Source organism: Rhipicephalus microplus, chromosome 7 (assembly GCF_043290135.1).
Source record: "Rhipicephalus microplus isolate Deutch F79 chromosome 7, USDA_Rmic, whole genome shotgun sequence".
Taxonomy (NCBI): domain Eukaryota; kingdom Metazoa; phylum Arthropoda; class Arachnida; order Ixodida; family Ixodidae; genus Rhipicephalus; species Rhipicephalus microplus.
The window spans coordinates 49,822,127-49,848,900 of NC_134706.1; the positions used below are offsets into that span (position 1 = coordinate 49,822,127).

Below are 26,774 nucleotides of genomic sequence, written 5' to 3' on the forward strand. Positions count from 1 at the left end.
ATAGTGCTTCTTAGCAACCATTAACTGTTTGGTAACGTAGTTCCCGTATTCTTTAAATGCTTTTAATGCTTCCGGCGATTTAGTTTTCATAAATTAGCCGTACAACCTGTCTCTCTAATTTATAAGCTTAAGCAGGTGCTTATCTATCCACGGTTTGCGACATTTCTTTGTCTGCTTTAAAGTTTTCACTGGGAAACATGCGTAGTATATTTCCATAAATAATTGCATAAACTTGTCATAAGCCGCATCTGCATTTTTTTCTCTATACCCATCATCCCATTTGGCACTGGCAAGACGTTCTCGAAATACAGACAGGGTGTTAGTTTTTACGAGCCGATAAGAAAACGCTTGATGTACTTGTTTTTGTTTTTCAACTGCGCTAGCAATGAATATAAACACAGGTAAGTGGTCACTTATTGCGTATACAAAAACACCAAGTTTCACAGAAGACACATCAAAGTTATTTAAGAACAAATCTATTGCAGTTTCACATGTTTGCGTACCTCTCGTAGGCAATGTTATAACATTTTGACACATGTATATTTAGGAGAGATTCTAACTCTAATTTCATCTTATTCTCGGTAATAATATTTATGTTTAGGTCACCTCCAATAACTATTTAGTGATTGTTTTTGTCAACAAATTCTAACAGAGAATCTAAATACGACAAGAACAGCAAATAATTTCCCGATGGAGGCTGGTAGCAAACACAAAAAATTATATTGCTACATTTAACTACGACAGCGTCATAGTGCTGATTAGTACGACAGAATTCAGAAAGAAGCTCAGACGTAAATGAATTTGAAACCAGCATTGAAACACCTCCCCCACGTCTATCACGGCAGTTCATGTAAAAGGATTTGTAACCGGCAAAACTATACACATCTTCTGAAGCAAACCATGTTTCCCGAAACATCACAACACCCAATCGACATTCTGTTTCACCAAAAAATCAGTCAAGTTCATCTCTCTTGTTTCTACGAGATCTAAGGTAAAAATGTATGCAACTGTAGAAATTCGAACCGTGGCTTCGCATGATAGTATCTAAGTCAGAGAAATTTACTCGGTCCATGAAAAACAACGCAGGTTAGAAGATAAGTTGGCTATGAAAATTCAAGTGCTGGATAGTTTATCAAGGTCAGTCATGCAGCGGATGACAACCACAGATTCGTTCTCTTGCTTTTGAACAAGAACTTTCCCGTTCGCATGCTACGCAAAGCGATAATCATTTGCAGTTGCCCATTCTTTCACGTCACGTAACAGTTTCCGGTTCTGTACAGTCATGTTTTCACAGATTGAAATGTCAGAGCGCATGTTTCGCAGAACTTTGCGTTTTTAGATCCATCTGTCTCACAGACGGAGCTGTGAAACTCAGACGATAATACCAGGTACTTTGCCTTGTCGCGAAGGCAACCTATGTACCGCCTCGACATCAGTAGCGCTCAGCTCTGACAAGCTCACCGATTTTGCTACTTCATTTACCTTGGTGATGAGATTTTCGTTATCAGTTAATGGTATTCCATGCACTTAAACGTTCACCTTCCTGCTGCGCCATTAAAGATTGTTTACAGATGCCTTGAGTTGCTGAATATCGCTTGGATTTGCATTTTCTTCGAGCTTAGATACTTTTTTCTTCAAGCTGGTTAGTTCTTTTTCCTGGGCATCCTGACGACTCAGTATATCATCGCATTTTTGAGACATAAGCTGGATTGAAGCCTTCACGTCTTCAACCTGCTGTGGCAAGTTAGTAAGCATGTCTAATTTGCGAGTTATCTCTGCCAAGACGACCGAAAGGTCGGTATCCATCACCGGTTTAGCTTTTGGCGCTCTGCACACCACACCTCGCCACGCCCTATGCCCACTCTCGCCTTTACTTTTATATGTTGCTTCACTGCAGCCAGAACAATCACCGAGTTGGTAGCCGTACTCACATTCCGAGCATTTCATGAAGTGTCCATCTGCGGGAAGGGAGTCGCTGCAGGAGCGCCATGGCCTCTTCACTGGCCCACTAAGCGTACACACAGTGCAAAGAGTACCAAAACGCCAAAGCACTTGACACCAAAACAAGTATCAACACGGCGGTAACGGGGGTGGTGGTGGAAAAAAATATAGGACAAGTCTTTAGTCAGGAATGAACCTGAGTTTACCAACCTGCAAAGGGTAGAATAAAGATCTAAGGGGGGCGTCCTTCCACCACCGCCGTCACCGCCCGTGTGAGCTGGGTAAGCTTGACCGTCACGAGCGCAGCCAGCCCAGCCAAGATGAATAAATGTTCGTGACGTCAGTGCGGGCAAGAATCCGCGAAGACGGCGCAGCGCTTCGTGGTGAGTCCAGCTGCAAAGGGTAGAATATAGATGTAAGGGGGGCGTCCTTCCACAACCGCCGTCACCGCCTGTGTTATATGGGTATAAGGCTTTTACACAAGTGTTGGACTTCTAGGTATCCTCCGTAAATAACTCAGGACATCTGTATTTATGTTGTAGTTCTAAAAATTATGTCTGAATATGTGCAATTGGCTCATGCTTCGTAACCTCTAAGAAAGATGCGTCGCAATCTATCGCTTGCCACTACCACAGTGGCAGGCATACTGCGGGAGCCATCAAACGGTGTTCAAGTGGCACACCGGTTTCCTTCGCTAGGCCTCTCACACGGAGTGAGTGGAGCTGTCTCATAGAAGGTCATTTCTCAAACACAGGAAGGCTTGGCATGTCATTACTGTGGAATGTGATGGCTGATCCTTGTCTGCGTTTAGATTAGGATAATTTAAAGACATGTAACATCTCTGTAGGCGGAGTGACCATTCGTTCGATTCCACGTTCAGGCTTTCCACGGGGCTAGTGCGAAAAACACACATAGAGAGACGGATGCCTAGATGATGAACAGGGTTAAGAATTTTAAGGGCAGTAGGTGTCGCAAACTGATATGCTATTGCCCGGTAGTCTATATACGTATAAGGCTTTTACACAAATTCATTAGACATTTCTTGTCACTTCCCCACGTAGTGCGTGGCAACACTTTTAAAACGTTCATTGCTTTTATGAACTTGTTTTTTAAATAGTTCATGTGTGGTATGAAGGTTAGCCTGGCGTCCAAGATTCTGTCTAGGAATTTGTGTTTAGTACTACCAGAAATACTTTGCCTATGCAGTTGAACCTCGGGTTCGAAATGAATGCCTCTATACCTGGAGAACAAGACACACATGCTTCTCTGTGCATTCAGTCGGAACCCGTTTCATTCTGCCCAACTGGATACTTTGTCCACACAAGGCTGAACCTGCCGCTCACACATGACGAGATTACAAGGTTTGAAACCAAGCTGGACGTCATCGACATATGTGCAATAAAACGTATTGCGAAGGATGAACAAGCGCAAAGAATTCATTTTGATAATAAAAAGTGCGCACAAGTACACCACCTTGTGGCATTCCTGCTTCTTGAAAAAATGTTTTGAAAAAAAAAAACGCTGCCCACTCGGACATGGATTGTCTGGTTTGACAAGTAACTTTCAATTATAGTAAGCATGCTGCCGCGCACGCCGAGGTGCGACAGGTCTATTAATATTTCAAAGCGCCATGCTGTATCATAAGCCTTTTTGATATCAAGGAACACAGAAAGAAAGTATTGTTTGTAGACGAAAGCGTCTCTGATCGTTGCCTCGATACAAACAAGGTGGTTGGTGGTGGATCTAACTTCTTGAAATCTTTATTGGAATAGGCCGATTAAATTGTTTGTTTCAAGGAAATATACAGGACGGCAGTTTATCATTTTTTTCGAAAAGATTGCACAAGCAGCTTGTAAGTGCAATAGGCCTATAACTCGAAACTGAAGAAGGGTTCTTGCCCTCTTTCAAAATGGGAATAATAGTAGCCTCTTTACAAAAACAGGCGTAGTGCCAGAAAACCAGAAAGCATTTTACAAACAAAGTAAGGTTTTTTGTGTTTCAATGGGAGGTTGTTCAGCATTTCATACAGCCCATGGTCAATACCAGGGGCGGAATTACTGCAAGAGCTTAGTGATGTTTGGAGCTCAGTTAGGCTGAAATCTTGGTTGTATGCCTCGTATTTTGTACATTTGTGTTCTAGTTTCTGCTTTTCTATTCTTGCATTATATTTTCTGAAATCATCAGTATAGTGTGGCGAGCTAGACACCTGTTCAAAGTGCGCGTCCAGGAAGTTCGGCTGATCATCCAAGCTGCTATCATGTGTGTTTACGAGTGGTGTACTTATCTTCCTGCTTTTATACCAACCATGATCCAAACTTTAGCCTCCTCTGTATATGAATTAATCCCTGATAAGAACTTCTGCGAGATTTCTCTTCTGGCCTGCCGACGCGTTCGCCTGTTTTGAGACTTAATTTTCTTCAAGCTGTCAAGATTGTGGGCTGTGGGTGAGTTCCAAAGCAACCTCCATGTCCTGTTCAGCCCCTTTTGCGCATTCCGACACTCAGTGTTTCATTATGGGACACGTCGCTTGCCAGGCATACTAGATGTCTGCGGTATGCACTTGGCTGCTGCGTCAGTAAGAAAAGCTTGAAGTACTGCACAGCTTTATCTGTGTTTAACCTACATATGTCAGTCCAACTTAAACGAGTCGTGTTGTGAAACTGTTTCCAGTGTGCTTTGTTTATCAGCCATTAGGGAACATGTGGAGGACATTCATATGCTGTTGATGAACTCAACACTAGAGAAAATAGTCACTTCCACGTGGATTATTTAGGATTTGCAATTTTAGTAGGGGTAGAAGTGGTGGAGATATGATGCTGAGGTTTATAGACAAGTAAGTTTGGTTGGCGACGTTATAGTATGTTGGCTCTTTCCTATTGAAAAGACAGGCACCGGAAGAGAGGAGAAACTGTTTAATGAGATGACCTCGTGCGTCACAGCGAGAATTGCCCCCCAGACCGCTATGTGCATTTAGGTCTGCAAGGAGCAGATAAGGTTCAGGTAGCTCGTCTATTAAAGACTAGAATTCACGTCTTTTAAGACGGTGGTGCGGCGGTATTCACAGAGAGAAGACGGTGACGAGCTTCTTTAGAAGTACTGCTCGGACAGCCACTGCCTCAAGAGATGTCTGGAGGTGTAAATGTGTACACGCTACTCCTTGATTAACCATAATGAACACGCCTCCGGATGACACCACAGCACCATCTTGATTTTTTCAGAATATGACGTAAGCACGTAGAAAATTTGTATTGGAGGATTTTAGGTGTGTTTCCTGTACACACAGCACTTTTGGTGAGTGTTTGTGTAAAAGTTCTTAAAGGTCGTTGAGGTTTTTAAGCAGTCCTCTTACGTTCCAGTGTATAATTTGCGTTTCTATATTGGAAGTAAAGCGCTGTGTGTACGTTAAGGAACTTACTTGTTTAAGCTGGAAGTTCGTGCTCAAGTAACGAGGCTGTCATCAAGCCCTGCTATGAGCTTTTTAGTTTTCTTGGCGCGCTCCAGAGAGCCATGCTGCTTTTCCGGCTCCAGGGGTGTCGCCGTATCCATTGCCTCCTTGGAGGCACTGGATGGCCGCACGTGCGAGCTGATTGTTCGAAGTTTGGACCTCGCCTGGTGAGGTGTAGCCTGGAGATCGAGAAACCTGGAGTCTCTGGTCTCTGTTCAATAGTACGCGGAGTAGATTCAACTACTGCCGCCTTGGGAGCCAGCGCCACCGCCAATGGCTCGTGCTGCGCAGGCCGAAGGAGTGGTGAGGGCTGGTATGACGCTCATCCCTGAAGCGCCGCATCAGCATATGTGGGGCTATAAAATGGCGAGACTCTTCTTCTTGCTTCTTTATTGTGATATTTTCTTTTGTCTTTTATGTGATCATCCCCTTTTCTTTTTTTCGAAAATGAACAGGAGCGTGGGTATGTGGCATGATTCCCGCCAAAGTTCACACAGTGTGCCGGTGCTTCGCAGTTGTCGGACACGTGGCTCACGACTCCATACAGAGCACAATTTTCCGGCCATGACAGCATTGCAAGCTGTGACCATATCTCTGACATTGGAAGCAACGGCGGCTGTTAGGAATATATTGCCTCTCGGAAGTCTTTGTATACCCTGTTTGATTGGTTTCCGGCAAATCACTCGATGCAAAGGTCAGTATTAAGGGTTTAGTTGGTGCTTCCTTTTTTCTCTTCTTGTCTTAACGTGCTGTACGTTGATCATGTTCTGGCTCTTCTATCCTTCCAGAAGCTCAGATTTGGTCAGGTCAAGGAAATCTGCATCCGATAGTACCCTCGAGCCGAGTTCATAGACCTGTGTGGTGTAATAGTGATTGGTGTGTCGCCGAAAGTTGTGAGGGAGTTCAGTTTATCGAATTGGTATTTCTCTCGTGTCTCAAGGAGTAGACCTCCACTGGCCATTTTAGTAACCATGTACACGGCCCCGAGAGTGCCGGTTAAACACCTAGTCACTACGAAGGAGGATCCAGTTCTGGCTTGCTTGTTAGCCTTCTCGCAGTGTATAACATGGAAGTGAGGAAATATTTGTCTTGGCCGGTTGAAAAGATCGATGTCTTCGCTGCGTACCCGCTTTGGAAAGGCACGATTACTAAGCAAAGGAAATGCTTTATTCATGCTAATTTTATGTTGTTCAGCAGCATTGGCGGCCACCCATCACGCAGCCCAACGAGGGGACGCAGAAAGTTTGCGGATGTTGAAAGCTTGCAGACGTCAGCCGTACAACACTGCTGTAACTCGATGCGCCTAGGCCAAGGTAGGCTATTTACACCGGGTTAACCCTTCCCAGCGAGAAAATTGGAAGGAAACAGAAGAGAGAAGTAGACAGGAAAGATAAAAAATGAGAAAGACGAAGATACATGGAAGTACAAACAGGAAAAAGTGACTGCCGATTTCCCCTGGGTGGGTCAGTTCAGGGGTGCCGTTTACGTGAAGCCGGAGCCAAAGGGGTGTGTTGCCTCTGCCGCGGGGCCTTAAAGGTCCAATCACCCGGCGTCAGCTCAACCCCCAGGATCCCCCTTTCCCCGGACACGGCAAAGCCACGCGCGGCTAGGCTTGAGAGGGAGTGAACCCCCCTCCCCCCATGTTAGCTCGGGTCCGTGGTGTCGCTACACACCAAACGCTTGCGTAAGCAGACGCGCCTGCGGGGATGGGTGGAATATTGATTATAGCATAGTTCGACGCCTTTAAGCGCAACGTCCCCAAGAGAGAATAGAAACGAATGACTAACACAATCAAGGGTTTTTGCAAGGTCTGCCTGTAACATTGCTAGGTGCTGAAGTACTGAAGGACAGTACTGAAGGACAGTACGAGTGACGTGTATATTGTTCTGCATAGATCGGCCCTTTTCCCACATGTTTGATGGGACCCAATAAGAATGGACATCACAAATTGCAACCTACTTGATAATATTTTGGCGAAAAATTTTTTGTCAACGTTTGACAGCGCTATTTGCCGGTAAACCTCAACAGAGTAAAGTTTTTCCTTGTCCGAATTTTTCGTATCAAAACTGTGAGGCTGTTGCAAAAGGATTTTGGGAGTATTTCCATGCCATAACTTATTTTAATGATATCCAGCATTATAGGAGAGAGAGCATATTAAAAAGTTTTGCCAAATTCAGCAGAAATACCGTCAGGGCCTGGTGAATTCCATAAAGGTAAGCTGTCAATAGCGTGCTCAATTTCGTGTATCGAAATAGGACAACTAATGACTGCAGAATCTTCGTCTTCCAATGGGCTCAAAAGGGAAACAAAACTCGTGGTAAGGTTGACGTCAGGGTTAGGGAGAGCACTTAATAAACTTTCATAGTACTTTTCGAATGTCGACGTTACGCCTCTTAGGTCTGTTACAAGAACACCATTAGTGTAAAGATCTGGGATTACTTTAGAAATTGCATGGCGTTTTTCATGGAGTAAAGGCGTTGGCTGTTCTGAGTATAAAGTGCGTCTACTTCGAGATCTAATACGGCTCCCCTGAAACAAGCGGCATCTTATCTTTGAAGTTGACATTTAATATATTCAATTTCATTTAAGTACGATCCCGGTGTATCGCATTCCATCTCATAAAGGTTGCACAAGCTTTTAAGCAGTGTCTTTTCTTCGTTTTTCTTATAGAAAGTCTTTGTAGCTGCAATCTCTATAGGAATAACACAAACTTTTTGTTTAAATAGCTCCCAAGCAGCATGAAAATGTAAACCTCTTGAGAAAGACTGCGTTAATGTTGTCCGCACATAATTATTGGATTCCTGATCACAGAGGAGCTGTGTGTTTAACTTTTAAAAAAGCTCATTGTGGTCGGAATCGGCTTCTACAATTTGCGCCAATTTGTGCAATAACAATACAGTGACCTGGGAACGAAACTGGTGCAGTGGTACAGCAATTTTGGCGGGAAAGGAGTGATGAGGACATGCAAATCCGGTCAAGGCGAGCATAAGAACTTCCCTGAACTCTTGTATATGCAGCCACTTGGCCCGGCCCACCAATGTCAATGAGCTCTGCGTTGTCTGCAATTCCGGATGAAAGCTTGCCACTCCTACCACACTGACCATTGTGATGGCTACGATCGTCAAGGTCACACATACAATTGAAGTCACCCATTAGCGCAGTGACATGGTTCGAGTCAATTAGACTGGGCATAATTTGAAATAATTCAAGACACTTCGAAAAGTCAATAAACGCATATAGGTTCCTAATTTGCCACGGCGTTCATTGCAACACAAAAATACATGTGTATCGACCCTCGTTATCAACACAAGTACTGATTGCCGACCATAACAGGCTATTTCTTAGAAACAGCCAACAGCCCACAGATAATCATTTTTCATGTGAAACGAATACATTATGCTCCGACAGAAAGGGTCACAGAGCCCTCTCTCTCTCTTCGTTGCTCTCGATCTTTGTGTCCTGGATGGCGACAAAGTCGAGACACTTTAGAGTGAAAAGTATTAGGAGCTTTGCCTGTTTCTGCGATGACCTGAGGCCACGTACATTCACCGCTGCAAAGATAACTCACTCGGACTGCGCCATGATGACTACCTCAAGTTACGCTTATTGTTTCATGTAGTCAGTCGGGAAGGTCGATAATGAGACTTCTCTTGAACCCCCACCAGGCCTCCTAGATCGTGACCACCGGCACTTTTCTTTCTGAGTGGTCGTTCGGCGACGGTGCATCTTCTTGTTGACAGTCGCTGCGTCACCCTCGTCGCTTGATTCCAAGCTGAACGTGGCCCTGCCCTTAGGTGTTGCAGTATCCACAGAAGCCTACACATCCTCTTCCGACGTCGCACCACGGTGAAGATACTGCTGCGAAGCTACGGCACAAGCAGTTGGAGCATCTCCTTTGCCCTCATTCGTAGGAACCTCCTTCTGCGCAAGAAGCTTTCCGGAGTCAATTTGGGTTGGCTGCTTGCAAGAATCCTTTGGTTCTTTGCGTGCAGGAACTTCATTTGTTTCGTCCGCGTCTGACTCCTTTGCATCCTGCGCATCCTTGTTGGTGAAGTGCGTAGAGTCTGTCGTTGACGGAGTGCCTTCTGTTGCACCCAGAACTTCTGTGGAATCAATGATATGCTCTAGCAGGTTATCGTCACGGCGCTTTGTATGCTGTCGTAGCTTATTAGAATAGGTCACTACACAGTCCTCAGCTTAATGACCGAAGCAACGACAGTCATCACAGCGAGAAGTCCTGCAGTTTCGACGAATGTGCTCAACCTTATTGCAGCGAAGGCGGAGAGGTGGGTGGCCGGAGGTCAGAACGAGGCTTTCTACTCCACACACAATCAGAAGGTGAAGAACGTCGCCCATTCAGACTCCATCAGCAAAAGACAACACAAAGTCACGTTTAAGAGTGAATTTGCTCCATGTCCGAAACTTTCCTGCATTATACCAATAGTGACTTAGTTTTCCCGAAAACATGCAGTGCCTCTCGAATGTAGGCGTCTTCAAAATGCTCAGGTAACCAGAGAAGCTTCATTTTGTGATAGTTGGGACTTGTTGGCAAACTTGCCTTAGGCAGGCTTGATGTTGGAAAAGCAATCACGTTATTACGACTCAGAAAGCGTTTTGAAACAGTTAAAAGACAGTCGTTGCACAATGCTTATAGCGTAACTAGTGGGTCGTTCAATGCTCGAACCCATTACAAAAGCTTCTTTTGTTCAGCTAATGACTGTGGCGCATACCGACTTCAGTCATAATTTCTCATACTTGCCAGCCACTGCATTAACGATTGTAAAAAAATTTAAGGCAATAGTTTAGCGGATACTACGCTTCTCAGAAAATTGCTGAAAAACAGCATAGCGAATGCCGGCCTACTGCCCTGAAATGTTTTATAATAATGCCAAAGTGGACATCAAGCAAGTGTACTTGCGGCAGTTACTCAATGAGTGTTCATAAAAGGCTCTGAAAGACCGCACTTCAAGCTTTCGCTGTGACTGTGCTGCGCCTTCTACGCAGGCTTGGCGTTTTTTAGTAGTTTTCGAATCTTCACCTATATACTACAAGTATAGCTAATAACATCCGCTAAATTTGCCGGAAATCAGTGCTGGTGCGTTGTCTTGAATGACGTAACAAGTACTCACCTAACTAAAAATCCTGTTACATTGAGTAACATTACATAACAACAATCACGTGACTAAAGATAATGCCTCATCACGCTGAAACTGGTCATGCTGCTCAATATTACGCAGCGTAATCCGTAACACATACTCACATGAATAAAAAACAGGTAACGTCACAGTCAAGCGTATAAAAATCGTGCATCACGTGACTAAAACCAAATTATTACATTGCAACATGTTACGTAAATAAACTAACAAAACAAGTAGCCATGTGTCGAATGTACTTTAGAAAAACTGAATGGGCCAGTTGGTTGTAAAGTTGGCATCCAAAACGCGGGTAACAGCTAATCATGCTACTGAAATAACCTAGCGAGGTGACGGGAATCACGCGAAATCTTGCAAGGGCAAGTTGTATGGGTGAAATCGCGTAACTTCACGTAACAGCTATAGTGACATGGATTAACTCAACCAACCTAACGTCATAATTTATTACTTTTCACGTTTCCGCCTAAAGCACGTGGCTGCTACAGAAAACGCATTTACTCTTAGAAAACACATTATACGTTGTCACGCTAGTCACCAGACATAATCTTGCCAAAACCGCGCCACACTTGCAGAGTGAATAAAACCGATCAAAACGATAGAAGTGTGGCCAAGTCTTGATTGATTGATTGATATGTGAGGTTTAACGTCCCTAAACCACCATTTGAATATGAGAGACGCCGTAGTGGAGGGCTCCGGAAATTTCGACCACCTGGGGTTCTTTGACGTGCACCCAAATCTGAGCACACGGGCCTACAACATTTCCGCCTCCATTGGAAATGCAGCCGCCGCAGCCGGGATTCGATACCGCGACCTTGCGGGTCAGCAGCCGAGTACCTTAGCCACTAGACCACCACGGCGGGGCGAGTGTGGCTAAGTCTCAATAGGCGTGGTACTACTAGCAAAAGCTTCCCATCTCAAGGAAAAGCTTGGCATTATTAGCAAAACTTATCTCAACTGAGAACTAGCTCTGCTATTGGTTCCGCCTCATCGGGATGATGCAAGCTGAGCACCTTTTATTGCTGGCGCCACTTTCAGCCCCTAAATATCAAGAAAAAGTTTTATACATGCGCACCAAAGATATCGTCAATGCATGACCATGGGTGAAGTTGTTCAAAAAGGTTTCCTTGACTGTGCTACCCTACATCAACTAAATATAGGTTAATTGAGGCAGCAGAGTGGGAAGGCACAATTATATGAAAATTACCTCTCGCTCTTTTATCACTTGCTAGAATTCTGCTTTTCTGACGTCTCAAATGGCGGTGCTAGGTCCTTAGTTGTGGCTGTCAAAGGATGTCCTCAAAGAGATTATCAACTAGAACAGACAATGATGCCAAGGAAAGAATACGGATGTTATTCGAAGAAATTATAGTGCATATGTGAAGAGAATAAAGTACATTGAAAAATAAATTCACACCGACAAGGACCGAACTTGCGAGCTTCGAATAACCCGTCCTGTGCTCTACCACTGAGTTAAGTCAGTGGTCATCGGCGGCTCACTCATTATAGTATATCCATGCCTCTAAGCGTAGGAGCATCAGTCAGCGCCGCTGGTATAGCAACTGCGGCGAGCGTGGAACGCTCTTTTTTGCCTGTCGGGTTCACGTAGCACGTGATTCTATTACGAGCCGGCAACTCAACAATAATGCGTCGTATGGCACCTAAAGGCCCAAACTCTATCTGACCGACACCCTCGCTATGAATAAATGAAATAATTCTAAATTTATGCGTTCTTTTTCTTTTGTTGGACACAATATTATTGATAGCTAACAGAATTTGACACCAATGAACGTACAGGGTGCGGTATTTGAACTAATTGCACAGTAATTTGAAAAAAAATTAATGTGGACAAAAAGACCACTTGCCGCCGGTAAGGTCCCACGCGCGAGCTCTGTGGTAGAACATCGTACGTCTTATTTTAAGGTTGCAGGTTTGGTAGCAGCCGGTGGCAACATATCTTCTCGTCACTTTTCTTACAAATTGGAGTGCATGCCATTTCAGTTACGTATCGTCTCGACAACAGAGGTGGCCCAGGAGTAGTTCCTGTAAAATATTCCGAGTGTCATCACCCGCTGTCGGCACCAGTGATATAAATCACCAGCGTTGTGCGGTATAACATCAACAAAGTTCATGAGGTTAAAACTGTTCGGCAGAATGATAGAGAACAATACTAAATAGTTTCACACTCGATACTTCACAGTCATTTTTCAGAGTTAAAAAAAAGAAGGTCAGAATACCATTATCACAATCGATCGCCAGCCGCGAATCATTTAGGGAGTATATAAAAGAGGAAGTATATTGTTAAAGTAGTTTCTTCTTAATAAAATAATCAGTACTTTGTGTATTCAGGTGCAGTGACCCTTCACTATAAAAGTGAGACAATACCTGACATTCAATCGTCATTTCGCTTTTAAATAGGCGTCTATCAGTTGACTTTTTCAGGAAAGTCCAATGGTCTTTCACACTTCAGTCTTCTCGCGAGGTGTAATCGCTGGAAAAGGACAATGAACCAACTAGCCAAAAGTACCAAGTAGCGGCGACTTTCAACGCCCGGCCTTATGCACATGTTCTCCTTTCACCTTTGCCCATTTCGAAACAGCCGTCCTTTACCCATAGAAGGAGACGACATTTCTCACTACTCCGTCCTGGATGGCGACGTACTTCACTTGTGCAACTACTGTGCGTACGAATAAATGACACCCGGTGATTACCTTCCCCTGCAGATTTCCCCGATTTAATTCTCTTTGCGGCATTTACGTCGCACATATTGTATAACAGTGCTCAGAAGTGTCGCGATAGTATTTTGGAGCAGATATTGAGCCTTTTTTATACTGCGGTATACTTGAAAACTGCCTTTATATCTTAGCACTGAAATACTGTTGCGATGTAGCGATTACCTCATGATACTGTACTACACAGAGGTATTTGAATTTACTATTTTTGTCGAAAACCAACACAGTAATGTTTTTGAAGGAAGAAGGAAGCTTTTATTTTTTTCCTGCCAAGAGACGCTGAGGTGCCGGCATAGTAATGTTGGTACTTGCTTCCCTAGAGCACATATTGGCAGCAGGACTGAGAAATGGTGTTTTCAGCTACTTCCGATGAAAGCCACTGTCTGTCAGGCGAGTGCAGCACGTCTACGTTTTTCGATGCAAAACTATTACTTCGTGACAACCAGCGTGGATGCCGCATCGCAACACAGGATTGGCAATATTTCGCGCGAGTCTGAAGGTGCTATGCGGAATGGCCTGAGCTTGCCAGGTCCACGAGCTGCTTCAAACTAGCACCACGGTGGTCAAGGCTTGAAGACATCACGAAACGCAAGAGAGCAGCGTTGATAAAAGCCATGACAAGCACAAGCGCAGTGTAAAAAAATAATTACTTGATATCCCACTAAAGCGAACCATGCCTCACGTCTAACCATGCGAAGCATCGCATGGGGCTTCAGGTTCTGTTGATTACAGTCCCCTTGTTCGATGTTAACACGTCCTTCCAAAAGGAGCTTCCAATGAATGACTGTAGTTTATGGAATTGTTACTTGTCCCGAACTTTTGTTGGAGCATGCCACGCAGGTTCATTGTGATGCCAGCCCTCGCATCATGACGGCAACACTGCGGTGGCTGGTATTAATGCGATAGCGTTAGAGAGCTTGCGTTGCAGAAATCCCGCCGTTGGCGTCGGCCCCATTGGTTGCGAGCGAAAAATTGTCTGTGCGTCTGTGAGCGAAAAAGCAAGATACAGAGATCGCCGCGGTAGGCCACTACTTGTTCACGCGTGCGCACGCGATCACACTGAAAAAGCTGCGCATTCGAAGAAAAAAAAGTGCTCATGGTCATGAGGCACGGTAGTTTCTTTGCCCCTGCCACCCTCCCTGCTTAGATTCCAGCGCTTTCGTCGGGACGAGAGAAGATATAATGCAAGTGCAGCATGCGACAAATCTTAGTAACTCCACTCGCACTGGATGGATTCTTAAAATTTTTGCGGCGTTTAAATTTGTGAGGCAATTAGCTCTTCTAGTAAATTCATTCCATAGTTAATTGAAAAAGTGCTTCAGGGCTTGTTTAACGCATTTCTTTCGACAGGTGTCACGAAGAAAACCAGCCCATTCGGTGATTTGTAGGCGCATTTGGGAAGCCTCAGACTACGTCGAAAAATACCGGGATATTGCAGCCATCGCCGCTAAAGACACACAGGAACTTCCAAACAGCTATAAAATCTACAACTATGTCTATCTAGTGGAAAACATATCATACCTTTCCAGAGGCGTTGATAAAGCAAACAGCAAACGCTAGATAATGTTGCTGTCTGTGAGGCATTGTGAGACTCTTTATGGCTTCCGTGATAGCGAGCGCGCGGCGTGTACCTGACGGCTATGCGACTTTTGCTTTAAATAAAAAAAACCTGTGTGTACCATTCACACGTGCGCGCTGGTACGATCTACTGTGTGCTTGTCTGTGTATGTAGCAAAACATATTATTAAGCATAGCGGTTGAAGCTTGGCGGTTGAAGGGCGCACTAGGGGCCGGATTTCGTATCGCATTCAACTCTTAAAGGCGAAGCTTAAAGGTCCCTCAATTTTTTTCGTCAGTCTGGTGAAATTGAATACAAGACCTCGTAGCCACAGAATCATATGTTTCGCCACTTCGTGCGTGTGTGCACAGTCTCTGCTATGTAGCTGATAAATTAATCGTGCCTCTCGCTGGCGTTGCCGCATGATCACTGTGCGTCGCCAAGAGCGAGCGTGGTTTTTGCAGTGAGCGTCTAGCAGTTACACTGATTTACGTGTACAAACTAGTATATTCGGGTAAAAACTAGTCGATTCTTCGAAAGCCCTACTTCAACTCGTGAATGTGATTGTGCCGGTGCCAGTGTTTATTGCGGTGGACGCTAACTAGCACCTTCATTGCATTTCACCTCTTCAAGCTGTTGCCCTGTTAAAAACAGGCTGTTGCCAGAGCTTGCAAAGATCCCGAGTTTCGTCAAACTCGCGCCAATTTGCAGAGGACTCCATTTCTTAAAGTGGTGGCACATTCCGAAAGCAGCTGCTGTTGTCACGACAGACACGACTATAAGGCAGGGTTTTTGTACCACTTTCACCCGGCTTGTGATACAAGCGTACCAAGCGGTTCCAAGCGGTATCAGCGTCTTTGCGGTACTTTGCAGTACCAAGCGTCTCCCCCCCCCCCCCTCCGATCCGCTTGTTGAAATGAGTGATTGAAGCTCAAGTACGTGGGTGCTGCTAAAATTTGTACGTGCAGTGAGGTAACAATCTTCTCCATAAGTGAACTTTCATGCCAGGAAACGACTGTTCGCTGCATTCTGTGAATGCGTGCTCTGAGTCGCTGGCGTTGCTTCTACGTCTCTTTAGAGAACTGGGAGCAGCCACACAGTAGAGCTAAGCCCTCTGGCCCCCAATGAAAGTGATTTCAAGAATACAGTGCTTGAAATCTGCAGTTTTGGCAAATTTGGCTCCCCTGCGCGTAGGTTATTGTGGTCAGTCAATTTGGGAAGGCGAATCCTAAGCAATCGTGTGTGGCGCCGTGTGGCCCAGACGACTCACTTTTCACAAGATAGCGTCTTCTGGACAAGACGTCTGCTAGTGAACGTTTACTGTTTTAACTATCGTCAAGCAGAGGTATGCAGAAGTTACTGCTTTGAAATAAACATTTATTTTTCTCTATACACAGTTCCAATGCAGCCAGCGCTACTGCAATACGCACTTGGCGCCTGGCAGAAGCGATACGATGCTGTTTTTATATGCACTGTTCAGACAGAGATGGTGCAGAGTTTCTAGAGTTCGAAGATCTTTAGGAGAGCATCTTCTTTTTGGGGGCCCACTGAATGAAAGAAAGCATAATTATGTGTCGGAAAGTTCCGTAGGCTTCTTGAAAATAAGTTATTTTCGTAAGTTGGAGGGGTTGATGACGTGCAAAGTAAGTTAGCCAAACATTTCTGCAATCACTTGCATGCTGCCTAATCTGCTTTTTCATTGAAACGTATTTCGTTCAACGATGCCTCTGCGATGAGTGAGTTGTTATAACTGCGGCGTTTGTTAACTGCCATAAGAAACATTGTGGACACAATGACTCATTTTGTTGCATGCTCTAGCAGCGCCTGGCCGGATTTAATGGGTGCAAAAAACTGTATCGGGAAGAAGCAATATACACAAACAAAGATCCATCCTTCTTCACAAATGCACAGATAAAACTAGAGTTGGCAATCATCTGTTTACAGAATACATCGTTCTCCTCCTCAAGCCGGGAGAACAATTACAAAACAGTTCATATCGACCTAAGCCCACAGATAGTTGAAATGGTGCTTCTGCATTATTTCTATGCAGAACACTTATATAATATTAGAACAATGGTAAATTAGTTTGCGATAGACGAACTGATCATAGATAGTCTGTAAGATCATTTATATATAGGTAAATAATTTACAAGAGAGCATTCTGAGGTTAAACTGTCTCACCATCAACGAGAATGAGCTTCAGCATGCGCGACAGATATTTCCAAGCCATCACCAACCATAAAGCGCCTTCTATGAACCGTAAAGTGTAAAACCACTGCATGTTGTCAAAACTACCACGTAAGTGTAGCGGGTTACAATACCGGTCGACGTTGACAGATATCAATGAAGTCAGAATGCCGCAGGCCCACAGGCCCATATTCTTATATTGAGGAAATGTTAAAAAGCCTTTGATGAAAATTTTTGAAACCGTGCTGCACATCATGTCTCGCAATCCTGCAGCTGTTATAGAACGCGATCGCCCAATAAATGAAATTGCTACAGCAGTAAAAATTATGAATGGGATCACGAATGTCAAAGAATTCGAAACTTAGAAACACATTGCAAGTGATCGCACCGAGAAGTAGCATTCAGGCATTAAAAGGTAGGGCAGAGGATCAAAAAGCAGGCTTTAGTATTCAACGTTCTATTTAGAGATAAAGACCTTGATGTTGAAGATAGACGCCTGCATGTTGAAAGGGGTTGCAGAGCAAGCCCGACAGTGCTGAATGAAAAGCGTCATAGGAGGCAAGGTGAGGAACAGCAAGCAAAAAAAAAGGCGACATGACGACAGCGCTCATGTCTACATTGTTTCCTTTTCGTTCCTGACATTGCCTTCCATTACGCTTTTCCTTCAGCACTTTCATACGAGGACTGAAGCCTCTTTCAACATGAACTTTACCAACTAGTCAAAATAAGCGTTCTTATTCTTATCTGTTTGTCACATTATATAGAGGCGAAGAAACTGAAGGTGAGGCGAAGTCACGGAATGAGTACGAAGAAAAAAGAAACACAGCTGCATTCTGCCGGAAGGTAAGTGCGAGGATAAAATTAAGAAATATAAACACTAAATTGGGAAAGCCTGGCGCAGACTTTTGCAACCAATACGTAATTGTGAGAAACGCTGAACAACAACGTAACATCAAATGAGCTGCTGAGGATTACGGATAAACAGATTCTAAGTGCAAATCGTTCTAATACTCCCTACGTCATTCAGGTTCAATGTATTTTATAGAGACAGCTATGCTTACAAATCTTAGACCAGTTTCTTTTTATTCAAAATTGGCATTAGGATATATTACTCTGTAAATGTGTTTTTCGGCTTTGCTGGACGTGTTGCAGGTTTAGAAAGGGTGTTCTTCATGTCACAAAATAGCAGCATTTCAGATTATGTAATGTTTTATTGTATTTCCAAATTCGAAGGAAGTTTTTTTGCCCATTTAGGATCAACCTTCCGGCTCTTCCTACGCCTAGAGAGAATCGGTGTTAAAAGAACCTATCTCAAAGGACCGGACCATCTACCAAATACTTTAGCGCAGAGCTGAATGCATGGCAAGTGTCAGGGGGCCTTGAAATAGGTGAACAACTCTACCGACTACGCCATTTACACAGCATATTTCCTGCAGGGAACTGAAATTTTATTGTGTCTGTATTATGTATGCAATATGGTTTTACTACTAACTTTGCGTGATGGCTCAAGTTTTGTAACTTGTGCTGTTCCATAGTCGTAAAGGTGCAAGTAGTGGACCAACTGTGCCGTGATGCACGAAAGCAATTGATTTATTTGTGGGGTTTAACGTCTCAAAATCACCATATGATTATGAGAGGCGCCGTAGTGGAGGGCTCCGGAAATTTTGACCACCTGGGGTTCTTTAACGTGCACCCAAATCTGAGCACACGGGCCTACAACATTTCTGCCTCCATCGGAAATGCAGCCGCCGCAGCCGCGATTCGAACCCGCGACCTGCGGGTCAGCAGCCGAGTACCTTAGCCACTAGACCACCGCGGCGGGCGATGCATGAAAGCAAGTTGCGCGTACTCTACATATTGCTGGTAATGGCATGCAAGAGCACACGGAACATAAATACCATAGCATGCGCAGTGCGTTCTCATTAGCTACGTTGATCGAGGTATGCTTGACAGATTCGGTCAATACAGCTCTTGAGAAATCGTCAGCACTTCCGGCGCCTTAAGCTGTAAGACAATACTCTCCATGGCTCGTGTACTACATCGCACCTAACTAAAAAGGTCATGGTAGTCAAAAGACCCCAGACAGTAGGCGATACCTTATTCGCGCTTTTTTGCACAAGTCGCAGTGAGCATCCGTGCTGTATAATCTGTCATCCTCACTTGGCCAATACACCAAGCTGAACTCGCTTTGAAAATGGGGGGGGGGGGGGGTAGTTATCTTATATTGTTGAAGGTCTAGACGTGAAAGACTAGCCAATTGCAAATGACCAATAAGATGCGCTTGGAATGAAAACCTGATTTCGTTTTAAATATGTACTATTCTCAACTGCATTTCCAAAGTGAACTAAAAAAAGTTGTTAACTGCTTTAATAATAATCTACCATGTCCTTTGATTAAAGAATGTATGTCTCCCCATGAATACCAGCCACCTCCTCAGAACCGAGGTCAATTGAGTACACTATAGCAATACCCGTTTCAGTGTCTACAGCAAAATTACCACTGCGCCTAAACTTTACCTGGCGAAAGCATACGTAATACCAATCTGTTGCCGATGAAAGCAAAAAACAACGTAAGTGTTGCGCAAGTACTGGCCCCTCAATGACGTTAGAGATGCACAACTGTAGTATAATCAAGTCTGATGAAACACAAGAAATGGAAGGCGTAATAGCTCTACCTTCTCACATTCCTGATGATAAGAGTGAGTCAGCGCATGCAGTCAGCCAGTTCCTGCAAAGTAGAATCTGCTGCTATGTGATTATGCTTTTCTAGAAAACAGTGACCTGATGTCTCTGCTATATGTGGTTCCATTGCGCCAGTCCATGCTGCCCCGCCGCGGTTGTCTAGTGCTTAAGGTACTCGGTTCCTGACCCGCACGTCACGGGATCGAATCCCGGCTGCGGCGGCTGCATTTCCGATGGAGGCGGAAATGTTGTAGGCCCGTGTGCTCAGATTTGGGTGCACGTTAAAGAACCCCAGGTGGCCAAATTTCCAGAGTCTCTCATAATCATATGGTGGTTTTGGGAAGTTAAACCCCACATATCAATCAATGATTCAATGAATGAATGAATGAATCAATCAATCAATTTAACGCTGACACACAAGGCGCCATGAGCAGGTGCGCTCCATCTGAAGACGTCATCTTATATACCTCATTGCCAGTGATCTATAGAGATCTGTGGGAGTGGCCATGGCTGCTACGTCACAAGACCTATGTTTAGGGGGTGCGGAAAACGACATGTGAAATCCCCTTTAACTATAAGATAACATCATCGTCCAAAATAGCAGCACAATAAATGAATCTAAGTTTTTACTGCCAGGAATGATACCTCTTGTTTTAAATGTGGAACAGCACTGAATCTCCCAGAAGTGAACAAAAAGATAGGCGGCGTCAGCGCACAGGTTGTCAGCACAGCCGTCAGTGTAACGGATTTTACACAGTGCAATGGACTCTATAACAGCTGCATTAACGTCAAATATTTTGTGACACTTGCCTCAAAGCTAAAAAACAGAGGCAGCTTCGTACTAGGGGTGCAAAGGCGGACAAAAACGCTGAACTAGGCAGCCTTCTTTATTTATGTACCATTTCTTTTTTGATTCCTGCTGACTTACTTTCTTAGTCTTCTTTTTTCTTGTTGCGACCTTTTTCTATATTTTTCTTTTCTATGTTCTCGTATGTTTATCGCTTTATTTTTCTTCTTGCTCTTTCAATTTGCTTCCTATTTTTTCTTGTTTTTCCATTTCTCTTCCTACTTTTCGCTTCGTTCCTCTTTCTACTTAAGCTTGGTTGCACCTTTTTCTTTCTATATTTATAGGTTGTTGTGTTTGCGATACGCCAAGTGCACTAGTTGACTGCTGCTCATTAGGCTAAACTGCTTCTCTATCAAGGCGCTTGAAGAATAAGAGGCAGATGACTTCCTGGTGCGAGCGTGTGCTCGTTGTTGCACGCATGAGGCGTTACTAAAACCAACTAAGACAGCATAATGCAGAACACGAGTCCAGCCCCTTAGAATCCCCCTTCCCTAAAACTCTGTGCCGCGATGACCGCGCAGTCCTTTGCCTAGCAACAAGTTGCACAGCTGTGCTCCTGCTTCATTATCCCATAGAATGCTCCGCCACCAGCCAGATAAAAAACAAGCAAATTTAAAAGTTAATCTTTCGCATTAAGTGTTTTCGCTTCAGCAGTTTTTGCTTCAATGGCCATCACGACATTTTGAAGTACGGTGCTCATAAGGTGTTCTATCATTTTTTTAAGTCTAAGGTGTTGTGGCCTATGAAACACGTGCAATAGTTGGGTGAATAAATAGGCTGTCTTAGAAAAGATTTAATGTTCGTCTTCTTTTTTTCTTGGTTGCGGCTGCATGTTAGGCGTAAACGAAGAGAAAAATTTAATTAGATTATAAAGCAAGTGATTAGACAGCACCTCAATGAAAGTTTAGGAGAGCTCGTTATTTAAAGAAAATGGAGGCAAGGGAGGCTTGAGCTCTACAACTTACTTCCTAATTATTATTTTTTTTGGTGTCGCATTGTGAAATGCTTTCGTCTAGGTGTTTCCTTTCCCTATGACAAATATTAGACAATCATGCGTGCGTTTGGCACCACAGCAGTTCAGCCGACGCAGCCTGAAAAGGCGTCCGTGATATTAAATCCATGCAAGAATGAAGTGTGCGAATGTAATACAAGTGTCTTCTACAACTTCGATAAAAGAAAATAAATGGCTGGTTGCCATCAGGCCTGTAATCTAGAGACCATCAAGAGCTCACATGTGTACACGTACAAGGTTTGTGGATATGTGGGTGCGGCAGCATGGTGCGTGAATCATGCCGCTATGACCCAAAGTATACAACTCCTAGGGGCTTTCGTTTAACACTTAACAGTTTCCCACCGTGTAGCGTGAAACTACGCCGTCGCTCCCACTACCGGTGGTGGAAGGTTGCTTAAAATTGATACTTCCTGTTGACTTCACGGTACCACATGGCAAGGGCTAAAATGAGCTGCCACTTGTATAGTCCCACGCAACAAATGTTACTCAGCCAATCTTGGGCTAGTGGTGTGCAATGGTGACCAATGTAAATTGACTTTTCACTATCACCAGATAATGCGGTCAGAATGACTGAGTGGTGCTGTTGATGGCCAAACTCAGGTTCACTGCATGTTAATTTCAGCTCATACTTGCTTATGTTTGAAAGTTTTGATGTTGGCCTCTCATAATTATAAATATCTACTTTTATATGTCAATGGTATGCTCCAAACCTTCTTTTTGATGTGCCTGAGAAACGTCTGTTGCTGAATAGATCAGTCGCTTTCAAAGCATATCGTTTCAAGGAGCAAGTTCAGGCTAACACGACAACAAGAGGTTAGTCAGGAAAATATCGTCTCATACTGCAGCATGCACTACGGGTTCTCATTGTGCACGAAGTTTCCACGACATCAGTAAGGTTATAAACAGCCATTGTCAGAATAAAACAACAGGATAAACGTGGTGGGAAGTGACTTGTTGAAAAGCTTCTGAAAACCCTTTCGTAGCGTGTACAGTGAGTCGTAGATAAAAGATTTGAAGTACGGCACACATAAGTAGGAAAACACGAGGTTTCTGGATATGATAACCTTCGCATGTATTGAATCCACGAATACGCCCATATTGTGTTAAAACAGTTGGGTCTCTGAGCGTGTTCATTACGCCTGAAGCGGTTCTCACGCGGAAGTAAAAGCACCGTGACCCCGCACACGAATGATGCGCTTCCTTCACACTGGTTCATGACCGTGGTAAGCTGTCACAATGGTTATTGCTTTTGTGGCCGGGCCCCGCCGTGGTGGTCTAGTGGCTAAGGTACTCTGCTGCCGACCCACAGGTCGCGGGATCCAATCCCGGCTGCAGTGGCTGCATTTCCAATGGAGGCGAACATGCTGTAAGCCTGTGTCCTCAGATTTGGGTGCACGTTAAAGAACCCCATGTGGTCGAACGGCGACTTGGACTGCGTGCGTGGCCACGGTGTGACCAGGAACGTTCATTTGAAGTTAGCCCACGAGTGTTTGACCCGCTTCTGTAAGCGACAGTATTTCATACTGACTGAAAAGATGCGCCTTTAGAAACAATCCCAGGGTGTTCCGCACCCCTAGTTCAAGTAATTTAGCTGAAGCTTTGGGTTTAGGAAGGTGCACAGGAAGCAGTTTTATAGACAGTGGGGATGAGTCTGCTGAGTTTCTTGGTCTCCGTGGATATGAAATACAGCTAGAGGATAGAATAGGCAATTCGGCAGAGGCAAAAGGCCTGAATGAAGCCGTGTGTGTATGTTTTCCTCAATCCGCGATGATGGTTGAAAGTGCTCTCAACTGTTTTGTTACCACGCCTATCCAAATTGTAAAATAGTGATCAGTGCTTTAAATCATCCACTTTGGGAGATTGGATTTGTTTCTCGTGCACCCAGCAATTTGTAGTACTTAGTACCACCATTTAAATTTCAAAATCAATATGAATTTGGCTGTTTTAGCAACGGAGTGATTTTGGACAAGCCTTTGTGCCAACAATTGTGCATTTGTTGTAAAAACAATGCACTTGGCTGGCAAATTTGACAAAAGTGCACGCCCCTCGTGGTCATGTGACAGTACCATCAAAGTTCTGTTATTAAAAAACTTTGCAAGTCAAATATCGAATGAAGGTGTCAGCTTCGCAATCTGGCAATAACTGGTGGGATATCATCTGGGTTAGTGCTAGTTACTATAATATAACCAGGTTTTACCTGGCTACTGTACAGATCTCTCTAAAGCACCTCTGATATTTTAACTATCCTATCCATTTTGGTAGCTACTTTTCCTTCCATGTCCATTAATGCATAACTCTGGTTTTTGCCTATCCCCAGTTTTCTCTTCACCACTTAGACGCTTCTTCTATTCTATAGAGCATGTTCAATTCCCTCCATGTCATACTGTCTTACAAAGGATACCTTACGTTTATTAATAAACTTTGAAAGCTCTGCCAGTTCTATTTTGTCTGTTTGGTTTGAGCCTTTCATGCATTGACGTTTCTTAATGAAATCATTCGTCTCCTGGGACAGCTTGCCACTGTCGTGTCTAACTGCCATACCTCCTACGTAATGATACGCACCGGATTATTATTCATTGCGCCCACGCTAAGGCTGGTTTACTCAATAATAGCCGAGTACCTGTTCTGGAGCGAGACTATGAATTCCTGTATTTTCCATGTCAGTGCTAGCTCATTTATTGGCTTCTTGCGTATCAGCTTCTGCCGTTCTTTCTTAAAGTCTAGGGGAATTCGAGAGCTTACTTTTGTATGGTCTCTGCATCGTACCTTGCGAAGCACTTACACATCCTGCAAGATGCCAGGGTGTGTACTCAGTATAACGACCATTTCCTGCTTACTTCCATCAATGGGCCCCTCCATAACTACTTATGGTTCCCTCGTTTTCTGTAAAAGACATTCAAGATCGGTAAATCATTGCATTCTGCGAATTCTGCTAAAACTTCCATCTGGCATTTCTAGTGCCGATGTCAATATCTCCTACTGCCTGGTCTCCATCCTGCTTCTTCCCTACGTTGGCATTGAAGTCACCGATCTGTATAGTATACTGTGTTTTTACCTTACTCATATTGCCGATTCTGCGTCCCCATAGAAGCTTTAAACTAGCGCGTCATCGTGGCTGCATGTAGGCTTGAGCCTTTACCACCTTTATATTGTATCTCTTATTGAGTTTAATTACAAGGACGCACCACCCATTAATTATTGCTATATTATTCCTCTTGTTGCCAGTTATATTTCTGTGGATAAAAAACCCCGCGCCGAGCTCTCTTATGTCAGCCAAGCCATAATAGCAAAAGATGTGCCCCTTCTTTAGTACTTTAGAGGCCTCATCTGTCCTCCTAACCTCACTGAGCCATATTACATCCCATTTAACACCGTCTACCTTTTAGAATAGTTTAGCTAGACTTGCCTCACTAGATAAGGTTCCAGTGGTAAAGGTTGCCAAGTTCAGGTTCCAATAGCAGCCAGTCCGGACACAGAGATTATTAGCACTCTCTGCTGCGTTGCAGCAGAGGGTGCTAATAAGAGGGTGCTCTACGCCGTCGACGGCACATTTTGCTCATTCACCTGCTGGAACCCCCAGACGCTTTCCAAGTCCAGCCCATCGCCCGCCTTCTCAGGCTGATTTTCGTCCTAGCCTGTGGAAGTCCACCGTCTGGCGTGCACTCGACAATCGTTCTTTCTGCTACTATTGTGGTGAAGTTGGACACGTTACCGCGACTGTTACTACAGACGAATAGGCCGACGCGGATTCCACCCAGATGTCCATTCTCCACGCTATGGTGAGCGCCCGCAATCAATTGCGGATTACTTGGAAGGTAGTCATCACGCTCCTGTCCCGCAGCGACGACAGTCACGGTCACCATCGCCGCGTCCGTCCGCATCAATGCACCGCGGCCGACTCGCCATTGGGTCCCCTTGTGTCAGTGGCGCAAGCCCAAGCCACCGAAACTGAAATTGGCGACCTCTGGAGGTGAGGCCACTGTTACAAGAACCGACAAATACCCTTCGCCGCTGCCTTACGACGTACCGTAAAAGCCTGTTTCTGAAACCGCCAACAGAACGTCCGCTGCCATTACCGTTTCCGTCGACTGTTATCAGGTTACAGCGCTTGTCGACACAGGAGCTGATTACTCGGTGATGAGTGCTTCATTGGCCACCCGTCTACACAAGGTGCTGACAACGTGGGACGGCCCTCAACTAATCACCACTGGAGGACACCTCGTATCCCCTATCGGAAGGTGCACTGCCAGGCTTGAGATTTGTGCGTCGGCTTTTGTAGCGTCATTCCTTGTACTGCCCAATTGTTCTCGGCCGGTCATTTTGGGCATGGATTTTCTGCAAGGGTATGAAGCGATAATTAATCTGCGTGATTTGTTCGCCAGTTTTGCTAACTGTGTTTCTCCAGATTCCAACATCGAGAACGGGCATTGTGGCGTGGCCTTACATGTAGTTATTGGTTGCGTCACGTTGCTAACTCGCAGTAGTATCTTGGTGCCTCTTGCGTGTCCACGGGAGCAGTCAATTATGCGAGTCACCGAAAGTAACCTGACGTTATTGGTTGGTCGGGAAGTCGCCATCGCTCGAAGTTTCGTTCAACTCCGAAATGGCCAGACTACGCTTTTAGTTACGAACTTCAGTGACGGGTACAGGCATTTTGCGAAACGCACAACCATTGCTTACTTGGAGGCATTGGATGATTTGGACGCCTTCCCTTTGATTACGATGATCTCGACTGAGAACAGCGGTGATACTGACGTGACTAGTCGCCTTAACGTCAATCGCCAGTTAGAATAACCTAAGAGGGCAAGCCTCTTCACTCTCCTCTCATCCTTTAGTGACTGTTTTGCCACTACGTCGAAAATCCGGCAGACTCCTCTAATGAAGCACAGAATTATCACTGAGCCCAACTTCCAACCCATGCGCCAACATGCTTACCGTGTGTCGCAGAAGGAGCAGGATGCATTCCGTCATCAAGTGAAACAAAGGTTCGACGATGACGTAATTCAATCATCGACTAGTCCTTGGGAGTCACCAGTTGTTCTGGTTATAAAGAAATACGGCTCATTACAATTATGCGTCGACTACCGCAAACTAAACAAGATAAGGAAAAAAAGGTATATCCTCTTCCTCGCATCGATGACTCGTTGGATCGCCTGCGACACTCCCATTACTTCTCTTCCATGAATCTCCGTAGCGGATATTGGCAGATTGAAGTAGGTGA

General features: G+C 44.5%; 1 long non-coding RNA gene across 1 annotated transcript in view; it reads right to left on the reverse strand.

Annotated features, from left to right (window-relative positions):
* LOC142767449 (uncharacterized) overlaps positions 1–2,325 on the reverse strand; it is a 184,735-nt gene extending 182,410 nt beyond the window's left edge. The window contains exon 1 of the long non-coding RNA XR_012884887.1: positions 1,932–2,325. This is a non-coding gene — a long non-coding RNA (uncharacterized LOC142767449). The remainder of the gene's footprint in view (positions 1–1,931) is intronic.
* Positions 2,326–26,774: the final 24,449 nt, after the last annotated feature.